General features: G+C 37.9%; 1 pseudogene across 1 annotated transcript; it reads right to left on the minus strand.

The window, feature by feature from the left end:
* Positions 1-16,518: 16,518 nt before the first annotated feature.
* LOC308641689 (protein FAM210A-like) lies at positions 16,519-17,076 on the minus strand (annotated as a pseudogene). Its single transcript has one exon. The product of its transcript is annotated as a protein FAM210A-like (transcript).
* Between the last annotated feature and the right edge of the window lie 3,060 nt (positions 17,077-20,136).

Consider the following 20,136-nt stretch of genomic DNA (forward strand, 5'->3'; position numbering starts at 1 on the left):
CAGTGGTAGATCAGTTGCCTTGCACTGTGAGGCACTGGATTAAATTCTCAGCACCACATAAAAATAAAGAAAGATGTTGTGTCCATCTACAACTAAAAAAAATATTTTAAAAAGATATCTGTTTGTCCAATTTCTCTTGTTATTCTCATTATCTGTCATTCTAATCTGAATAATACTGCCTCAGTGGCCAATGGGCAAAACCACTTGTCCTGGCAGGTGGTGGTATGAGAGAGGTGGTGAATATGCCACAACTGGTGTTGACTGAGTCACTTGCCATATAAGAGAGTTCGGGGCTTGCGTTTGAATTTAGGTCTGTACAGGTGAACCCCAGAAACAACTCAAAAAATCTTCTGCACAGGTTTATATATACACCATACTGAGCCAGGCAAAATAACTTGAAAGGGTAACATCAAAACCTATAGACCTTGGGGCCTATTTCCCTGCCCAGCTAGGACTTTGAGAAATATGAGTGATGTAGTGTTGTTTCCCTTTGGCTTGAAGAATTATTTGCTAAATAGCAAGCATGTTGTTTGCTCCTTATTGCTGAAAAGCTATTACAAAAAATGTCAAGTACTCTGTCTTTCTGCAAGACTGGCTGCCAAAATTAACAAGAGATTTTAGCCTAAATATTCAGCAGTTACAAGAATCTCCTATTCTCTTCTTCTTCTCAACTCTGTTTCTCATGAATCCTCCCCAACATCCCCTTTCTCTCTAGAAGAGTGTGGAGTTGGAGAAATGTGGATTCCAACTTCCACATGCATTTATTCATTTATTTTAACATTTCATGAATTTCATCTATGAACCAAATTTTTTTTAAGCACTAAGAATAAAAGAAGGGAATAAGAGGAAAAATACCTTCTCCCACAGTATGTATATTCCACTAGAAGGAGCCCCAAACAATTAAATAAATAAATAAATAAATAAATAAATAAATAAATAAATAAGAAAAGGGTAGATTATGATATAGAATGAAGAGATTAAAAGGCTGATGCCATAACAAATTTTGGGGTTTGCAGTTACCTCCATTTGGGTGGTCAAGAAAGGTTTCTTGGGAGGTGATACTTGAATTTAATGATAAGAAGGACTCAATTCTGTGATGATCTGAGAGAAAAATCAGAATCTACTATGTACAAAACCCTGTGCTGGATACATTTAGAGACAGAGAGTTGACTGTGACAAATCTCCATGCCTCCAGAGATTAAAACAAGATATCAAAAAGCAGTAAGTGATGAGACTAAAAAGAAAGGTATAAATGCAGCACCTAGATGGGGGGGGGGCGGAGGTGGCTCTTGCCCTACTTATCTTCCTTGAGAATGACATGTCCCAATGTGAGAAGCAGCATAAAAATCACAAAAGACCACGGAACCAGATACATAGGTTTTGAAACGGAATCCTTGTTCCATTCGCTTATGATAATATAAAAACTGCAAATATATCATCTTTCCAGAAAATAAAAGCAGAGAAATGTGAAATGTCACTTGGACAGGTTTTGGTCAATGACACTGCAGTAACACCATCTGCCATCACTGCCCTGCAGTGTTTGTGGGGAGGGGTTCCTCTCCCTTGTCTTCTTGTCTCCTTGTGGAGGGACATCCGTCTCATGGCCACACCCTCTCATTCAAATGCCCCAGTGGAAGGGTGGTGGCTTTGAGATGAGGGGCTGGGTGTATGTGGTCAGCCTCACTGGCTCCCTTCTTGGGGTGTCTGCTCAGCATTATAGTTTGTGCTTTCTCACTGTAAGGTTTTCATGGGCAGGTTCTACTCAGAATGCTTACAATTGTTTAGTATTTCTTGGGTTAAGAATTGTTTAAGGTTTGCTATTAGGAAGCCACATTTTCCAGTATTTATTGTGTTAGTTATTAAAAACAAAACAAAAATAACATTTGAATGTCCATCTACCTCACTTCTTCTCTGATTCTCAGTGATTCTTAACTCACATGGGAAAAAAGTAATGCTATTTATTTTATTCAAAATTTTTTTAGTTATAATTGGATATAATACCTTTATTTACTTATTGTTATGTGGTACTGAGGATCAAACCCAGCACCTTGCACTCTACTGCTAAGTCACAACCTCAGCCCCAGTAATGCTATTTATTAAGCCTATCTTAGACCTTTACAAAAATTTATGCTTTGGCCAACAAGATCATATATGTCCACATTGGACTCAAGTCCTTATAGTTTTGTATTAATTAACATGTAAATGTCTTACCATTCTTATTTTGATATCTTAGTCATGGCTGGTTATGGTTTATTTCTTGGGAGTGGCATTTATTTGAAAATTATGTCAAAAGAGTGTTTCTTCCCCTTTAGTGGCAGTGTGTTCGTGTCTGAGGTAAGGAGAAATAGTTCTGACTTAGAGCAGTATTTTTCAAGGTATAGATCTAAGCCCACTAGTCAACCAAAATATCAGCTTAATGGGTCATGATAGCATTATGATCAATAGCATAGAAAAGAAATAGTCAGAATATACCACACACAGAGGATTGTTTTATGAAAAAAATTAGTTATTTTTGTGTTATGAGAAAGAATTGGGTTACAACAGAAGTGTTTTGTGGCAAAGCCTACCTAGTTGTTTACCGATGCAAATGCAGATAAGCAGCATTGCATAGCTGCTTTTTTTCTTAGGATGTTTACTGCTTATCAGTAGAGGTGATGAATACTGCTTCTAGATCTGGCCAAACCCCATCACATGGTCCTCCACTCTTTCTCTTCCTGAATACCACCTAGAGGCTGGACACTGAGCCCAGCAAAACCATGGGAACCATGTGTGGAAGATGGCATCCTGAATGACTAACCCTCCCACCCATTGCACCAAAGGGACTCTAGGATCATGAGAGGAAAAATACTTCTGATATGTTTCAGATACTCACGTTTGTGGTGGTTTACCTGTTAGATCAGATAAGGTTACTCAACAAGTAGATATTTCTGTCTGCTTAATAGCCACTGTTAAACCATTAATGTTCAGGACCCTGGACAGTACCACACCCCCCATCAACCACTCCCAGGAAGCAGGAACTATTAGGGCAAGTCTGCAAATTGTGTGTGGCAAAGCCACTGGTAGGTCTTTTACTATGTTGCTCTTAAGATCTCAAAGGAGCCACATTTTGTTGAGAGGAAAGGATACAGGGACCTTTGATGTGTTGATTTTGCACAGTCAAGATGAAAAATGCTAAGGCACTTCAAGTTGGAAACCAGCATGAACAACAAATAGAAGCATAGGATTAAAGAAACCAAGTACATTCGGTGACAGTGAGCCAATTCATACAGAAGGAGAATAAAGTTTCTTTACCTTAAGTGGGAGATATCACATTTTATATAGATAAGAAAACTAAAGCACTGAGGGATCAAACCACTTTCCCAAGATCTCATTGCTAGTTAACTGAAAAGCCAGGGTTGAACCTAGACAGCGTGAGGTTGCTTTCTGGGCTGATAGTTGTATGACCTGGAAGGAAGGCTTTCCATTGTGAACAGCCTCTGCACCATGCTAGACTTTGTAAACAGTGGTTTTAGGTTTCCAGGAAATGAGGACTGCTACTGGGATTCAGATGGTTTAAATCCATTTTTGTGTTAATATACTTTTAATTAGTTCATAAGTTTTCATATATACTTAGGAGGCAACCTGGTACAGGGTAGGAGTTACAAAACACTTTCTTGAAGATAGTCTTTCCTTCAAATTAAATCTCGGGTAAAAACCCAATCCTTAGTACCTGGTTAGAGCAGAAGTAGAAGGCCTGGGGTTCCATTTTGCCAGGAAGCTGTGACACACAATCCCTCCTCACCTTACTTAATGTTATGGGGGCACACAATTTGAAATCCAGCACGACAGAGGATAAGGCCTGAACTTTTGGGTTAAACAGGCCTACCTGCCTGCTTTCTTTCACTTTATTTTTTCATTGACTTATTCATAATATTTATTAGACTGTATGCTATGTGCACTAGTTTGCTCTTGGCTTATCAGCTGTGTCATTTAAACATCTTTTTTTTTTTCTCACTGGGCTTTAGTTGCTTTCTCTGAAAGTATACGTGGTGATAACTGCCTCCTATGCCCCCACAGTCATGAGAGAGCATGCACACGTGGCATCCAGTGAGCCCCTGGCCCTGGGCAAACATATTCAGTGGATGTTTATTCCTTCTTCACTTTCTATGCCGATTTTCGCAGTACAATGTAATTCAGAGTAAGATCATTTAGAAAAAAAAATGTATTGTACACACACACACAGAAAGAAAGTCAGTTTAAAAACACCTCTGCATGTCTCCATTCCATGTCCTTCTCTTTCTTTCACACCTGCATGTAGCTTTGGAAGGCTTCCTCTTGGTTCCACTCTCATCTCCAGTTTAATACCACTTCTCATTTCCTCTTCTTGGCCACAGCAAAAAATCCCCCCTTTACCAATCTTCTTCTCATTTCCTCAGCCTGAACTTCCCCAACTCACTTTCTCCATATCTCTTCCATGTCAACTGATCCCAGCTTCTCCCTTAGTACCAGCTGAGCAATCTTCCTTTCATTAAAAAAGTTATCTTCGGAGACTATAACTAATAATCATTATAAGTCCCAGAATATCCAGCATTCTTTGTTGTCTTAGGAGTCCACCTTCATCTCTCTGGTTAAAATTAGTTTCTTCCCTGCTGGTAGAAGACTAAACACAGCCAACTTTGAGAATGGCCATTAATGACTGGGGTTAGAACTAAAAAGACTTTTAGCAGTTGTCACTAGCAACCACTATAGGAGATTTTAAATCCTATCACTCAAGTCAGCTAAAATTAAAACTGCAAACATTTCAAATTTTCCTTAAGGCTAACACTTCAACCATTATACAGACAGTGTAATGGCTAAGAATGGAGGCTTTGGAGCTAGGCCACCTATGTCCAAATCCCAACCCTCTTTCATATTAGCTGTGTGACACTTGGCAAGTATGCCTAGACTTTCTTGTCTGAAAAATGAGTACATTAATAGTGCCTATCTCATTATAATCATATACTATATAAATAAAGTAATTTAAGATGGTTAGAACATTGCTTAACATATGAAAAGCCCTCAGTGAGTGTTATCTATTATCATTATTTTTTAAATGGTACTCTGAATAGTGTTTCCAGAGCTCTGAAAAGTACATGAGCAAAGCTTAGGCAAATTATTTTAAAAAAATCAAACATTTGCCAGGGTTTGTGTGGGAAGGAGAAAAAGGAAAAGGAACGTCTAGAAGATAGAATCTTCATAAATTCCTTTAACTCTTATAATGATATAGGGATTATATTCACATTCTTGAGTATTTTCTTACCTTCTCCCTGGGGCTGTGGTAGGTTTTCAATAATGATTGCAGAATGAATGAAAGAATGGATAGAGGATTGAGTACATAAATAATTGGATAAGTGAGCTAATGAACAAATATGTGGACGACTGGAACTGGAAGGAACTAAACAGCCATGTCCCCTTCTGTGGTTTTTGATGCTCAGTTTTGTCATGCTCAGTCTCTTCACCCAGATACTCAGCTCTGCTATGTTCCAGTCTCTTCCAAATTAAGAAAACTGAAGATCACTATATGCCACCTTCCATCTTCTTTTCACACATACCCAAATGTAGGGTTCTTGGCCTTTGACTGTGCTTTCTGGGCTACTTTGTGACTTTGCCTCTGTTTGGTTTTACTCTGATGTCTTCAGGTCTTCCTCATTACTGGCCACAGATTTCAAGGAAGGCAAAATAAGAGCCTACCTGACCAACATGGAGGAAAATAGGTTCTGGTGCTGTTCTGGGAAGAAACGGAGATGGTGCTTCATGATTCCTCTTTCCAGAAAAACTGGAGGACACTCACAGACTAGAACATTCAAAAGTAGCAGAACTGAATTTTCTTGCAAAAACCTTGGATTCAGCTCCTCACCTCTGGGATCCGGCTCTTGCAGAGCTGAGGAGTGGAGGAGAAGGACTGGGCTGCTGCTCTTCCCCACTTGCTGCGGCCCAGCAGCGGTCCTCAATGTTCCACACTTGGCAGTACCCTCAGATTCAGGATCACTAGGCAATGCTGAGCTGACGTGGATCTGGGGCGAACAGTCTGGGCCTCTCAGAACACACACTGAGCCCGGATCGGCTGAATTCAAGCTCCCGTTCGCCTGCTTCCCGCAGACAAATAGCTGGGACTTAGCATTAATCCATCCGGCTGAAACAACTGGTCAGCCCTTCTCATCCTACAGAGGGAAACGAACTGTCGCCATTTGCAAGAGACACCACTATGGCAGAGAACTGACGTCATCAACTTCATTGAAACCTGCGGCTACAGCATCAAATAAATTTATAGGAGTAAACAGAAACTCAGCAGTCAAACAGAACAAGAAGTAACATGAGCAGCTTCAAAAAGCAAGGAAGAAAAGGAGTACAAACAATGCAGGACAGCCTAAATATTCAGGAGGACCTAGAGTCATCAAAAAATGGCCATATAAAGAACTCAAGGAACACCTTAGACAGATGGAAAGGAACCTTAAAGAGGATATGAGACAGCAAATCCAAACAGTGAAAGATCACATTGAAAATGAATTACATAAACAGATAAAAGAAGAAGTTAAGCATCTTTATGAGGAGATAGAGATTATAAAAAATCAAACAATAATTCTAGAAATGAAGGAAACGATAAACCAAATTAAAAACTCAATCGACAGTATCACTAACAGAGTGGAGCAAGTAGAAGCCAGAACGTCAGATAATGAAGACAAAATATATCATCTTGAAAAGAGTCTAGCCAACTCAGAAAGGCTGGTAAAAAATCACGAGAAAAACATCCAAGAGTTATGGGATAACATAAAAAAACCAAACTTACGAGTCATCGGGATAGAAGAAGGTACAGAGATTCAAACCAAGGGAATGAGTAACCTGCTGAATGAAATAATTACAGAAAACTTTCCAGAAATAAAAAAGGAAACAGATATACAAATTGAAGATGCATACAGGACACCGAGCACACAAAATCACAGTAGACCAATGCCAAGACACATTGTTATGAAGATATCCAATATACAGAACAAAGAGAAAATATTAAAAGCTACAAGAGAAAGGAGACAGATTACATTCAGGGGTAAACCAATAAGGTTAACAAGGGATTTTTCATCACAGACACTGAAAGCAAGAAGGTCATGGAACAATGTATTTCAAACACTGAAAGACAATGGATGCCAACCAAGAATTCTGTATCCACCAAAATTAAGCTTCAGGTATGACAACGAAATAAAAATCTTTCATGATAAACAAAAGTTAAAAGAATTTGCAGCCAGAAAACCAGCATTGCAGAGCATTTTGAGCAAAACACTACACGAGGAAGAAATGAAAAACAATAACCAAAACCATCAGTAGGAAATGCCTTGGTAAAGACAGAGGGCGAGGGGAAAGATAATCATGGAGAAACAAACTAAATTTTTTAAAAAAAGGATAAACAATCAAACATGGATGGAAGTACAAACCATATATCAATAGTAACTCTGAATGTTAATGGCTTAAACTCTCCAATAAAGCGACATAGGCTGGTATCATGGATTAAAAAAAACAAATCCAACAATATGCTGCCTCCAGGAGACACATCTGATTGGAAAAGACATACACAGGCTGAAGGTGAAAGGATGGGAAAAAATATACCACGCACACGGTCCTCGTAAGCAAGCAGGGGTGGCCATCCTCATATCGAATAAAATCGACTTCAAGACTAAGTTAATCAAAAGGGATAAAGAAGGTCATTATATACTGTTAAAAGGAACCATTCAGCAACAAGACATAACAATTATCAATATTTATGCACTAAATAATGGTGCTGTGACATTCATAAAACAAATTCTCCTCAAGTTCAAGAATCAAATAGACCACAACACAATAATTATGGGTGACTTCAACACACCTCTCTCACCATTGGACAGATCCTCCAAACAAAAGTTGAATAAAGAAACTATAGAACTCAATATCACAATCAATAACCTAGACTTAACTGACATATATAGAATATATCAACCATCATCAAATGGATATACTTTTTTCTCAGCAGCACATGGATCCTTCTCAAAAATAGACCATATATTATGCCATAGGGCAACCCTCAGTAAATATAAAGGGATGGAGATAATACCATGCATTTTATCTGATCAAAATGGAATGAAACTGGAAATCAATGATAAAAGAAGGAAGGAAAAATCCTACATCACATGGAAAATGAACAATATGTTACTGAATGATCAATGGGTTACAGAAGACATAAAGGAGGAAATCAAAAAATTCTTAGAGATAAATGAAAATATAGACACAACATATCGGAATCTATGGGACACAATGAAAGCAGTTTTAAGAGGAAAATTCATCGCCTGGTGGTCATTCCTCAAAAAAAGAAAAAACCAACAAATAAATGAGCTCACACTTCATCTCAAAGCCCTAGAAAAGGAAGAGCAAAAGAACAGCAAATGTAGCAGAAGGCAAGAAATAATTAAAATCAGAGCGGAAATCAATGAAATTGAAACAAAAGAAACTATTGAAAAAATTAACAAAACTAAAAGTTGGTTCTTCGAAAAAATAAATAAGATCGACAGACCTTTAGCCATGCTAACGAAGAGAAGAAGAGAGAGAACTCAAATTACTCACATACGGGATGAAAAAGGCAATATCACAACAGATGCTACAGAAATACAGAAGACAATTAGAATTATTTTGAAAACCTATATTCCAATAAAATAGAAGATAGTGAAGACATCGATAAATTTCTTAGGTCATATGATTTGCCCAGACTGAGTCAGGAGGATACACACAATTTGAACAGACCAATATCAATGGATGAAATTGAAGAAGACATCAAAAGACTACCAACCAATAAAAGCCCAGGACCGGATGGGTATACAGCGGAGTTTTACAAAACCTTTAAAGAAGAATTAATACCAATACTTTTCAAGTTATTTCAGGAAATAGAAAAAGAGGGAGCTCTTCCAAATTCATTCTATGAGGCCAACATCACCCTGATTCCGAAACCAGACAAAGACACCTCAAAGAAAGAAAACTCTAATGAACCTAGATGCAAAATATCTCTAATGAACCTAGATGCAAAAATCCTCAATAAAATTCTGGCGAATCGAATACAAAAACACATCAAAAAAATTGTGCACCATGATCAAGTAGGATTCATCCCTGGGATGCAAGGATGGTTCAACATACGGAAATCAATAAATGTTATTCACCACATCAATAGACTTAAAGATAAGAACCATATGATCATCTCGATAGATGCAGAGAAAGCATTCGACAAAGTGCAGCATCCCTTTATGTTCAAAACATTAGAAAAACTAGGGATAACAGGAACTTACCTTGACATTGTAAAAGCTATCTATGCTAAGCCTCAGGCTAGCATCATTCTGAATGGACAAAAGTTGAAGGCATTCCCTCTAAAATCCGGAACAAGACAGGGATGCCCTCTATCACCACTTCTATTCAATATATTTCTCGAAACACTGGCCAGAGCAATTAGACAGACGAAAGAAATTAAAGGCATAAAAATAGGAAAAGAAGAACTTAAATTATCACTATTTGCAGATGACATGATTCTATACCTAGAAGACCCAAAAGGGTCTACAAAGAAACTACTAGAACTAATAAATGAATTCAGCAAAGTGGCAGGATATAAAATCAACACGCATAAATCAAAGGCATTTCTGTATATCAGCGACAAAACTTCTGAAACGGAAATGAGGAAAAACACTCCATTCACAATATCCTCAAAAAAAATAAAATACTTGGGAATCAACCTAACAAAAGAGGTGAAAGATTTATACAATGAAAACTACAGAACCCTAAAGAGAGAAGTAGAAGAAGATCTTAGAAGATGGAAAAATATACCCTGTTCATGGATAGGCAGAACTAACATCATCAAAATGGCGATATTACCAAAAGTTCTCTATAGGTTAAATGCAATGCCAATCAAAATCCCAACAGCATTTCTTGTAGAAATAGATAAAGCAATCATAAAATTCATATGGAAAAATAAAGACCCAGAATAGCAAAAGCAATTCTAAACAGGAAGTGTGAATCAGGCAGTATAGCAATACCAGATTTCAAACTATATTACAGAGCAATAGTGACAAAAACAGCATAGTAGTGGTACCAAAACAGGCGGGTGGACCAATGGTATAGAATAGAGGACACAGAGACTAATCCACAAAGCTACAACTATCTTATATTTGATAAAGTGGCTAAAAGCATGCAATGGAGGAAGGATAGCATCTTCAACAAATGGTGTTGGGAAAACTGGAAATCCATATGCAACAAAATGAAACTGAATCCCTTTCTCTCGCCATGCACAAAAGTTAACTCAAAATTGATCAAGGAGCTTGATATCACATCAGAGACTCTGCGTCTGATAGAAGAAAAAGTTGGCTCCGATCTACATATTGTGGGGTCAGGCTCCAAATTCCTTAATAGGACACCCATAGCACAAGAGTTAATAAGAAGAATCAATAAATGGGACTTAATTAAACTTAAAAGTTTTTTCTCAGCAAGAGAAACAATAAGAGAGGTAAATAGGGAGCCTACATCCTGGGAACAAATTTTTACTCCTCACACTTCAGATAGAGCCCTAATATCCAGAGTATACAAAGAATTCAAAAAATTAGACAATAAGATAACAAATAACCCAACCAACAAATGGGCCAAGGACCTGAACAGACACTTCTCAGAGGAGGACATACAATCAATCAACAAGTACATGAAAAAATGCTCACCATCTCTAGCAGTCAGAGAAATGCAAATCAAAACCACCCTAAGATACCATCTCACTCCAGTAAGATTGGCAGCCACTATGGAGTCAAACAACAACAAGTGCTGGCGAGGATGTGGAGAAAAGTGTACACTTGTACATTGCTGGTGGGACTGCAAATTGGTGCGGCCAATTTGGAAAGCAGTTTGGAGATTCCTGGGAAAGCTGGGAATGGAACCACCATTTGACCCTGCTATTGCCCTTCTCGGACTATTCCCTGAAGACCTTAAAAGAGCATGCTACAGGGATACTGCCACATTGATGTTCATAGCAGCACAATTCACAATTGCTAGACTGTGGAACCAACCCAGATGCCCTTCAATAGAAGAATGGATTAAAAAATGTGGCATTTATACACCATGGAGTATTATGCAGCACTAAAAAATGACAAAATCATGGAATTTGCAGGGAAATGAATGGCACTAGAGCAGATTATGCTTAGTGAAGCTAGCCAATCTCTAAAAAACAAATACCAAATGTCTTCTTTGATATAATGAGAGCAACTATGAACAAAGCAGGGAGGAAGCGTAGGAAGAAAAGAGTAACATTAAACAGAGACATGAGATGGGAGGGAAAGGGAGAGAAAAGGGAAATTGCATGGAAATGAAGGGAGACCCTCATTGCTATACAAAATTACATATAAGAGGTTGTGAGGGGAATGGAAAAATAAACAAGGAGAGAAATGAATTACAGTAGATGGGGTAAAGAGAGAAGATGGGAGGGGAGGGGAGGGGGGATAGTAGGGGATAGGAAAGGTAGCAGAATACAACAATTACTAATAGGGCATTATGTAAAATTGTGGATGTGTAACCGACGTGATTCTGCAATCTGCATTTGGGGTAAAATTGGGGGTTCATAACCCACTTCAATCTAATGTATGAAATATGATATGTCAAGAGGTTTGTAATGTTGTGAACAACCAATAAAAAAAAAAACCTTGGATTCAGTTTTCAAGGTAGAATTTCTGTGTGAGGTTATGGAGTGTTGGCATCCCTTCTGTGGCGCACTGATTCTGTGAGGTTATTCCTGTTTTTGTGAACATGTCATTTTCATGAAGTACAATGTTCTGATGGTACAAGATCATGTGTGGCCTATAACTTAAGAAATACATCAGGAGTGACATGGCCCAGTGGCTTCCCTACACTTTCCCTATGATACTGCAAGTTGAGGTAGGCTATACGTGCAATTTGGTTAGACCAAGGTAGATCCCACAGGGTCAGGGAGGAAGGAGGCTTGTCACTTGTACCTGTACTTGCACAAGTCACAAAGTTGGTACTTAATTAATTCACAGAACACAGTGAATTTGGATTGTAACAATTCTAACAACTTATTGCTATACTCATGTTCCTTTTCCTATTTCGTTCAGCTACCAAAGAGGAAGTGACAATCACAGGGATAAAGAAAGAGGAGGGGCTGGGGTTGTGGCTCAGTGGTAGAGCACTTGCCTAGCATATGTCAGGCACTGGGTTTGATCTTCAGCCCTACATATAAATCAATAAATAATAAAGGTCCATCAACAACTAAAAATATTTTTAAAAAGAAAGAGGAATTGTTAATAACTATATACCAAAGTGCTGTGTCAAATGTCAAGTGTTCACTGTTGTGTTAGTTCAATGACAATTATTGTTGTTTATAAAATTGGCAGAATGCACGAATCTAGTATATAGAGCTACCCTCATGACAGACAAGCCCAGTTAAAATTAGCTTAACACATTGACTCCAACAAAATAAAATGTAATATGGATCAATGTAAAATCCTACCCTTCAGACCAAATATTGAAAAAAAAGTGAGGTTATAGATTGTAGCTATTCAGAGAGCTGTCATTGGGTCAGACAAACCAGATTTGAAGTCCATTTCTACCACTTACCTTGTTGGTCTAATTGTTAGATCTCTGTGAGACTCAGATTTCTCATATGCAATATTTGTTGAGTATACTAGCCTTGAAGGATTATTTAAGTATTTTGTCAAATTAATGTTTACTAAATATCTAGAACTTTAGTCAATTCTCAGTGAATTATTTCTCATCCTTTCCCCACCCCCACTGGCTTCTCTATCCCTCCAGAGGGTCTCATGAGCTCCAAGAGTGGTACATTTTTTGTTTTTAATCACAACATGAATCACAACAAGGGGTCTGTGTCACTTCCACTTCAAGATGTGTTTTCACTTCCTTTAAATATTTATATGACTTAGGACTTTGACTCTTGGCCATTGTTTAGCCTATTCCTGATTCCCATGCTGTTTCTTGACTTCTTTCTCCATGATATTCTCCCTGATATGTCCTTAGTTTTTGCAGGGTGTCTCCCTGTGGAGAAGGCTGAGATGAAGTGTTCAGGCCTTGGGACTAATACTAACAGCAAGCAGTGCAGTGACTCTCTGCAATGCTGTTGTCAAGGTTGTTTTAATGCTATCTCCAAAAACTTCCACTCCTGTGGCAAAAGGGAGGGTAAAATGGTGTGTGTGTGTGTGTGTGTGTGTGTGTGTGTGTGTGTGTGGGCAGGGTGAGTTGGCAGAGAGAAGAGAAAGGAAAGAATGTAATTGCACTCAAGTATGGTACAATTTTGTAATTTCTCTAAATGCAATTACAAAAAAAACAGGCAACTGGGGTGTGGATGTGGCTCAGCAGTAGGGCACTTACATAGTGAGCAAGGCCTTGGATTTGATCCCCAGCATTGTCAAGAAAAAAACATGAAGTAAAAATACAGGCAACTGAAATCCGCAGACAATTATGGCTTAAGTAATATCTTATGCTATAAAATTTTTACTCAGACTACATTAAAAAGTCCATTATAGGTACCTTATCCCAAATAATGTATGTAGTTAGGGACTGCCTGGCCCAGTAGAAAAGATTCAGGAATTGGAGGCTTGGGTTTTGGTTGTTGTTTTGCTGTTGACTCTCTGTGTGACCATCAGTAATTACTCCCTGGTCCTCAGATGTCTCATCTGCAGATTGGTGATAATATTATCTACCTGGCAGCATGTGAGGAATAAATGAGACAATGTATACAGATTGTCTGACACTATGAGCAGGTCTTTTTTGGTCCTAACACCTTTAATTAATAAGTTGAGGATAAGGATACCTGCCTTGGAGACATTGATGTTGCTAAAAACGAAGACATGCTTTGGACAACTATCCATGTACAGTGCTTGCGTTCAGGAGTCCATGCTCAGTAAACATCTAATCTAGCAGACAGCATGAAACGGCAGAATCTGAGGAGCCTAGGGGCTTCTGATTATGTGGAAAAAGAGGCCTGGGTCTCTATGGGTGTGTAGGAGCTTGGGCCTGAGGTTCTAGCAGGAATCAACATTAATAACATAGAAATTAAATTCCTGAGACCTAGAGATCCCACAGGGTCAGGAGGAAGAAGGCTTGTCACTTGTACCTGAACTTGCACAAGTCACAAAGTTGGTACTGAATTAATATTTGTACTCAGCCAAGGAAGCAAGAAAGGAAGTCTGTCAGTCTTGACCTCATAAAGGTGGGGTATATTCTCTGAGAAATAGCAGAGCTGAGTTCTTTCTTTTTATTTTTGTTTTATTTTTTATTGGTACATTATAGATATACATAATAATGGGGTTAATTTTGACATAATCACAAATCATATAATAATTTGTTCATTCTCAGTCTCCAGTTCTTCCCCTTTACCCTCCTCCTTCCCCTGACCCCCCTCCTTTAATGGTCTTTCTTCTATTTATTTATTGGGTTTTTTTTCATGCTTGTAGATATTATTTTCATTATTGGGAGAAGGGTAATCAAAATATAAGCATTCTTCTTCTCATTTGTTAAAATTCAAATAATACCACTCTGATAAATGCAAAAGGCTCTCTCAGTAATGTACATTTTCTGATGTAGTATTGTAAGAGGTTGCTTTTAATCTTGAAGAAACCAAGTCTCTTCCCTAATCAGGTTTGGTTTTTTTTATTTTTTCATTTCCATGATTGGTTTGCTGAGCAAACCCTTTGAGTCCATTTTGTATTGGCTAACTCTCAGTCATGGTTCCCTGCATGCAATTCATCCCACTCCATTGTGCGCGGGCACATCAAACCCAGGGCTGCTCTGCATTCCTCACAGCTCACGGAAGCCCCAGGCAAATGAATCTAAAGCATATGACCCACTGCTTAAGAGTTGCAGCTTGAGTTGTTGATGAATTTCGATAATAAACTTAATAAAACCTTCACTTTTCCTCCAAAGGATTAGCTAAAGAGGCCAGGAAGTGATTCGCTGGAAAGTGATGTTCTAGGTAACCATAACCAAGGCCTAGTTTTGAAAAAGCACTATGGCTATCTATTTGCTTTTGAAATTGGATTTTGACAAACTTCAGGTAAAAAAAAATCACTTCAAAAGTATCTGAATTATTTTATTTACATACAACCAATATATCATATTTGCAAACAGGATTGAATTTTTATTCAATTTCTTCATATAAGGTCTATATTTTAACTGGTGGGGAATTTAGATGCTTTTCATAGAAATACTATTCCCAGGCAGTTTGAATGGCACATGTTTGGCTCCTCACAGAAAATGAATATAGTTAAAACCTTAATGAACAACATGAAGATTAAGATCCAGTATTAACAGTTTCATGCAGATATAGGAATAATACAATATGAAAAAAATCCAGTAATAACATCTGTCTGGGAAGCATATCAGTTAGTTATTCAGCTGCCTATCTGTATATAATACAGCTTCTGGAGAACAGAAAGCAAATATGATCTGAAGGCCTAGGAAAGGAACCCTGACTTCTAAAACATTAACCATTGCTTATTGCTTCTATGGATGTGCAATTCCTATATGGGGTTCATTTTTTTCCTTTCAAAACCACTGATTTTTGTAGTAATATTTAACTTTCTTCTTTAACCCTCAGATAACTGGTATATTTGGGAAACTAAGCAAACAGAAACAAAAACACCTAAAGCATGTATCTTGGCCCAAAGTCTCCAGAAGATTAAAGTGCAGGAATTGTCTATAATTTGTTACATAAGTAACTGTCTTCCATATTTTCTTAAAATAAACATTTTTTTCTATACATATCCCTTTAATTTCTTTCCTCTAATTGCTCTGGCCAGTGTTTCAAGAACTATATTGAATAGAAGTGTGAAAGAGGGCATCCCTGTCTTGTTCCAGGTTTTAGAGAGAATGCCTTCAATTTTGCCCTTCAGTGGATGAATGGATAAAAAATGTGGCATATATACACAATGGAATTTTACTCAGCAATAAAAGAGAATAAAATTATGGCATTTTCAGGTAAATGGATGGCATTGGAGAAGATAATGCTAAGTGAAGTTAGCCAATCCCCAAAAAAGGAAATGCTGAATGTTTTCTCTGATATAAGGAGGTTGAGTCATAATTGGGTAGGGAGGGGGATCATGGGAGGAATAGATGAATTCTAGATAGGGAAGAGGGGTGGGAGGCAAAGGGAGGGGGCAGGAGATTAGCAAGGATGGTGGAATGTGATGGACATCATTATAAGAAGTACATGTATGAAGACATGAATTGGGTGTCAATTTACTTTATATACAGAGATATGAAAAATTGTGGTATATGTGTGTAATATGAATTGTAATACAAAAAAACCCCAACAAAATACATGTATGAAGACATGAATAGGCATGAACATACTTTTTATACAAAGATATGAAAAATTGTGCTCTATATGTGTAATAAGAATTGTAATGCATTCCACTGTCGTGCATTTAAAAAAATAAAATCAATTAAAAAAAGAAAAATAGACTTAAACCATGTGCCAAGTTTTAAATTACATCAATAAAATGCTAAAATAATCAACCAAAAAAAATTTTCTTTGGTTTCTTGTAGTTTTCCAGTCAGTCTATTTTTGTCTCTTCCACTTTCTCTGTAATGAGCTCCTTGGTCTCTTTCATCCTGTCCTGCAGATACTCCTTGACAGGTAGCCATGTCAACATGTAGCAAATACTTCATAGTAAAGGGCATTCTGCCCAAGGTCATGGTATAGTGGGCAGGTGTTGCAATCTTAAACATGGCATACACTATTAAGGCATTTCCACCCTGGGAATTTTTCAGGATGTTTACTATACTGTCAAGTAGCTTAAGAGACTCTAGAAAAGGAATGGAAATAATTTCTTTTATGGCTGCATAATAAAATGTTTCAAGCTAAATACCAGAAATTCTTAGATGTACAGGAATCAAAATTTTACCATGTTGTTCAAATGTTGTTGTTTTTTTTAATTGCTGATAAAGACCAATAGATTTGTCTTGTAAAGGATCAAGATCTTCCTTTTTTCCCCAAAGAAATTCCTCTGGCTGAGGCACAGGATGATAAAACTCTTTCAGATAAAACATACTACTCACATGGTTGATGGCAAAGGACCCTCAATCGGGTAGCTGAGTACCCAGTGACTTCCTTTCCTTTGCAAGGCACTTATTTGCAGTAAGTAAATGTGGCCACTAATTTTGAGGGCCTTGAATTCTCAATTAGTGATTCAGCATTATTCAAAAGTAATAGTGCTTTTATGTTCTGATGGTGTGCAAAGAAACCAGGCTTCTGTGGTTCCAAGCACGCCCTGTGTGCCAGCCAAGTCACAGCCTGTGGTACATTCCATTGCATTTTGAACAATGGTGATGGATTTCAGTTTCTAGAGACTAAGCTTCCATCAAGGATTTCTGGGTATAAAATTGCTCACATCAGGAATTGACTGAAGAACTATGATTTTTCTCTCAGCTACATGACCTTGGCAGTTACTTATTTCCTTATCACCTAGGACACTGGGACTGTGAATCCCAAGGCACAATCTGTACAACAGCACCTTGAATACCATGACAGTGTAACTCAGCAGAGCCACCTGGAAAGGCATGGGCCAGAGTGCCAAATCTGCAGAGCTCAAGTGAACAATTGGCCCAGGCCCTGAGCCATACCCATAACAAATGTGCTCCAGCCGCCTGTGCCTCTTCGGTGCTGCCTCTCTGCATTATTTTTAATTGGTTCTTTATAGTTACACATATAAGTGGCATTCATCATAATGTATTCATACATGATGTTATTTGTTTGTGAGGTTTGTTTATGAGGTGTTCCCCCCAATTTTTCTGAGATGAAATGACTGGATTCTGAGAGCTGTAACCTAAATTGTCCATTTGAGTTCAAATGGACTGGCAGGTGAGTGTGGTTGGAGGAGGTGAGTCACTGGGGTCATGACCTAGAAAGGTACATCTGCCCTGGGCCCTCTTCCTCACCCTCTGCTTCCTGGTTGCCAGGAAGGGAGCAGCTTCTCTCTGCTACACCCTTCCCCCACTATGTGCCGACTCACTTTGTACACAGAACAGTGGTGTTGGCTGTCTATGGACTGAGACCTCTAAAAGTGTAAACCCCAAGTAAACTTTCTCTTCTCTAAGTTGTTCTTGTTGGGTATTTTGATCACAGTGATGCAAAAGCTGACTAAAACACATGTATATATCATAATTTGGTCAATTTCATTCTGCAGTTGCTCCCCTTACCCACTCTTTCTGCCTCCCCTCAATCCCCTTCCTCCACTACATTGTTATTTTCATTTCCATAATATCCACTCCCCTAGCATTCCCTCACCCCCCTTATTTCTCTCTAGCTTCTGAAAATGAGAGAAAACATTCTGTCCTTCATTTTCTGAGTTTGGTTGATTTTACTTAGCATGATATCCTCAAGTCTAACCAGTTTACCAGCAAATGACATAATATCGTTTCTCTTTATGACTGAATGAAACTCTCTTATTTATACATACCACATTTTCTTAATCGCTTCATCTATTGGCGGGCACCTGGACTGGTTCCATAACTTGACTATTGTGAATTGCACTTCTATAAATGTTGGAATGCATGTATCACTATAGTATGTTGATTTTAGTTCTTTTGAATAAAGAACGAAGGATTGGGATGGCAGGGTCAAATGGTGATTCCATTCTTAGCCTTTTTTAAAAAAAAATTTCTTTTTCATTTTTTTTTCTGGTACAAGGGAATGAACCCAATGGAACTTAACCAATGAGCCACATCCCCAGCCCTATTTTGTATTTTATGTAGACACAGGGTCTTACTAAGTTGCTTAGGACCTGCTAAGTTGCTGGGGCTCACTTTGAACTTGTGATCCTCCTGCCTCAGCCTCCCAAGCTGAATTACAGGCATGCACCATTCCACCTGGATCATTCTTAGCCTTTTGAGGAACTCCATACTGCTTTCCAAAATATACACATTTACAGTCCTATCAACAATGTATAAGTGTACTTTCCCCCAAAATCCTCACCAAGAGTTATCATTATTTGTATTCTTGATGATTGCCATTCTAACTGGGATGAGATGAAATTTAATTTAATGTAGTTTTGATTTGCATTTTCCTGATTGCTAAGAATATTGAACTTTTCCTCTATATGTTTGTTACCCATTTATATTTATTCTTTTGAGAAAAGTCTCTTAAAAGTCAAACATTGTGGCACATGCCTGTAATACCAGAGGCTCAAGAGGCTGAGGCAGAAGGATTGCAAGTTCAAAGCCAACCTCAGCAGATCTTGGTAGCTAGAACGATAGCGAGGCACTAAGCAACTTAGTGAGACCCTTTCTGTAAATAAAATATTTTAAAAGGGCTGGGGATGTGGCTTATTGGTTCAGCGCCCCTAGGTTTAATCCCTGGTACAAAAAAGGGAAAAAGAAAAAGTCTTTTGAGATCTTTTAATTATTTATTGATTAGGCTTTCTTTCTTTCTTTCTTTCTTTCTTTCTTTCTTTCTTTCTTTCTTTCTTTCTCTCTTTTTTGGTGTTTAGTTTTTGAGTTCTTTATATATTCTGGATATTAAGCCCCAGTTAGAAGAGTAAGTGCAAAGCTTTTCTTTCATTCTATAGGTTCTCTCTTCACACTCTTATTTTTTCCTTTACTTTGCAGAAGCTTTTAAATTTATGCTGTCCCACTTATTGATTCTAGGTTTTATTTTTGTGCTTTAAGAATCTTATTAAGGAAGCTGGTGTTTGTGTCAATGAGTTTGGGGTGTTGACCCTATGTTTTCTTCTAGCAGTTATAGTGTTTCTGGTCTAATTCCTGGGTCTTTGCCCCACTTTGAGTTGATTTTTGTGCAGGGTGAGAGATAGGAATCTAATTTCATTTTCCTATATATGTATATCCAATTTTCCCCACACCATATATTTAAAAGGCTATCTTTTTTCCAATATATGCTTTTGGCACCTTTGTCAAGGATAACTATATCTACGTGGATTTGTATCTGTGTCTTCTATTCTCTTCCATTGGTCTTCACTTCTATTTTATGCCAATACCATGCTATTTTTGTTACTATAGTTCTCTATAGTATAATTTGAAAGCAGGTATTCGGATTCCTCCAGCCTCATTCTTCTTGCTCAATATTGCTTTGGCTATTCTGGGTCTTTTATTCTT

Source organism: Spermophilus citellus, assembly GCF_964194105.1.
Source record: "Spermophilus citellus genome assembly, chromosome: 2".
NCBI classification, from domain to species: domain Eukaryota; kingdom Metazoa; phylum Chordata; class Mammalia; order Rodentia; family Sciuridae; genus Spermophilus; species Spermophilus citellus.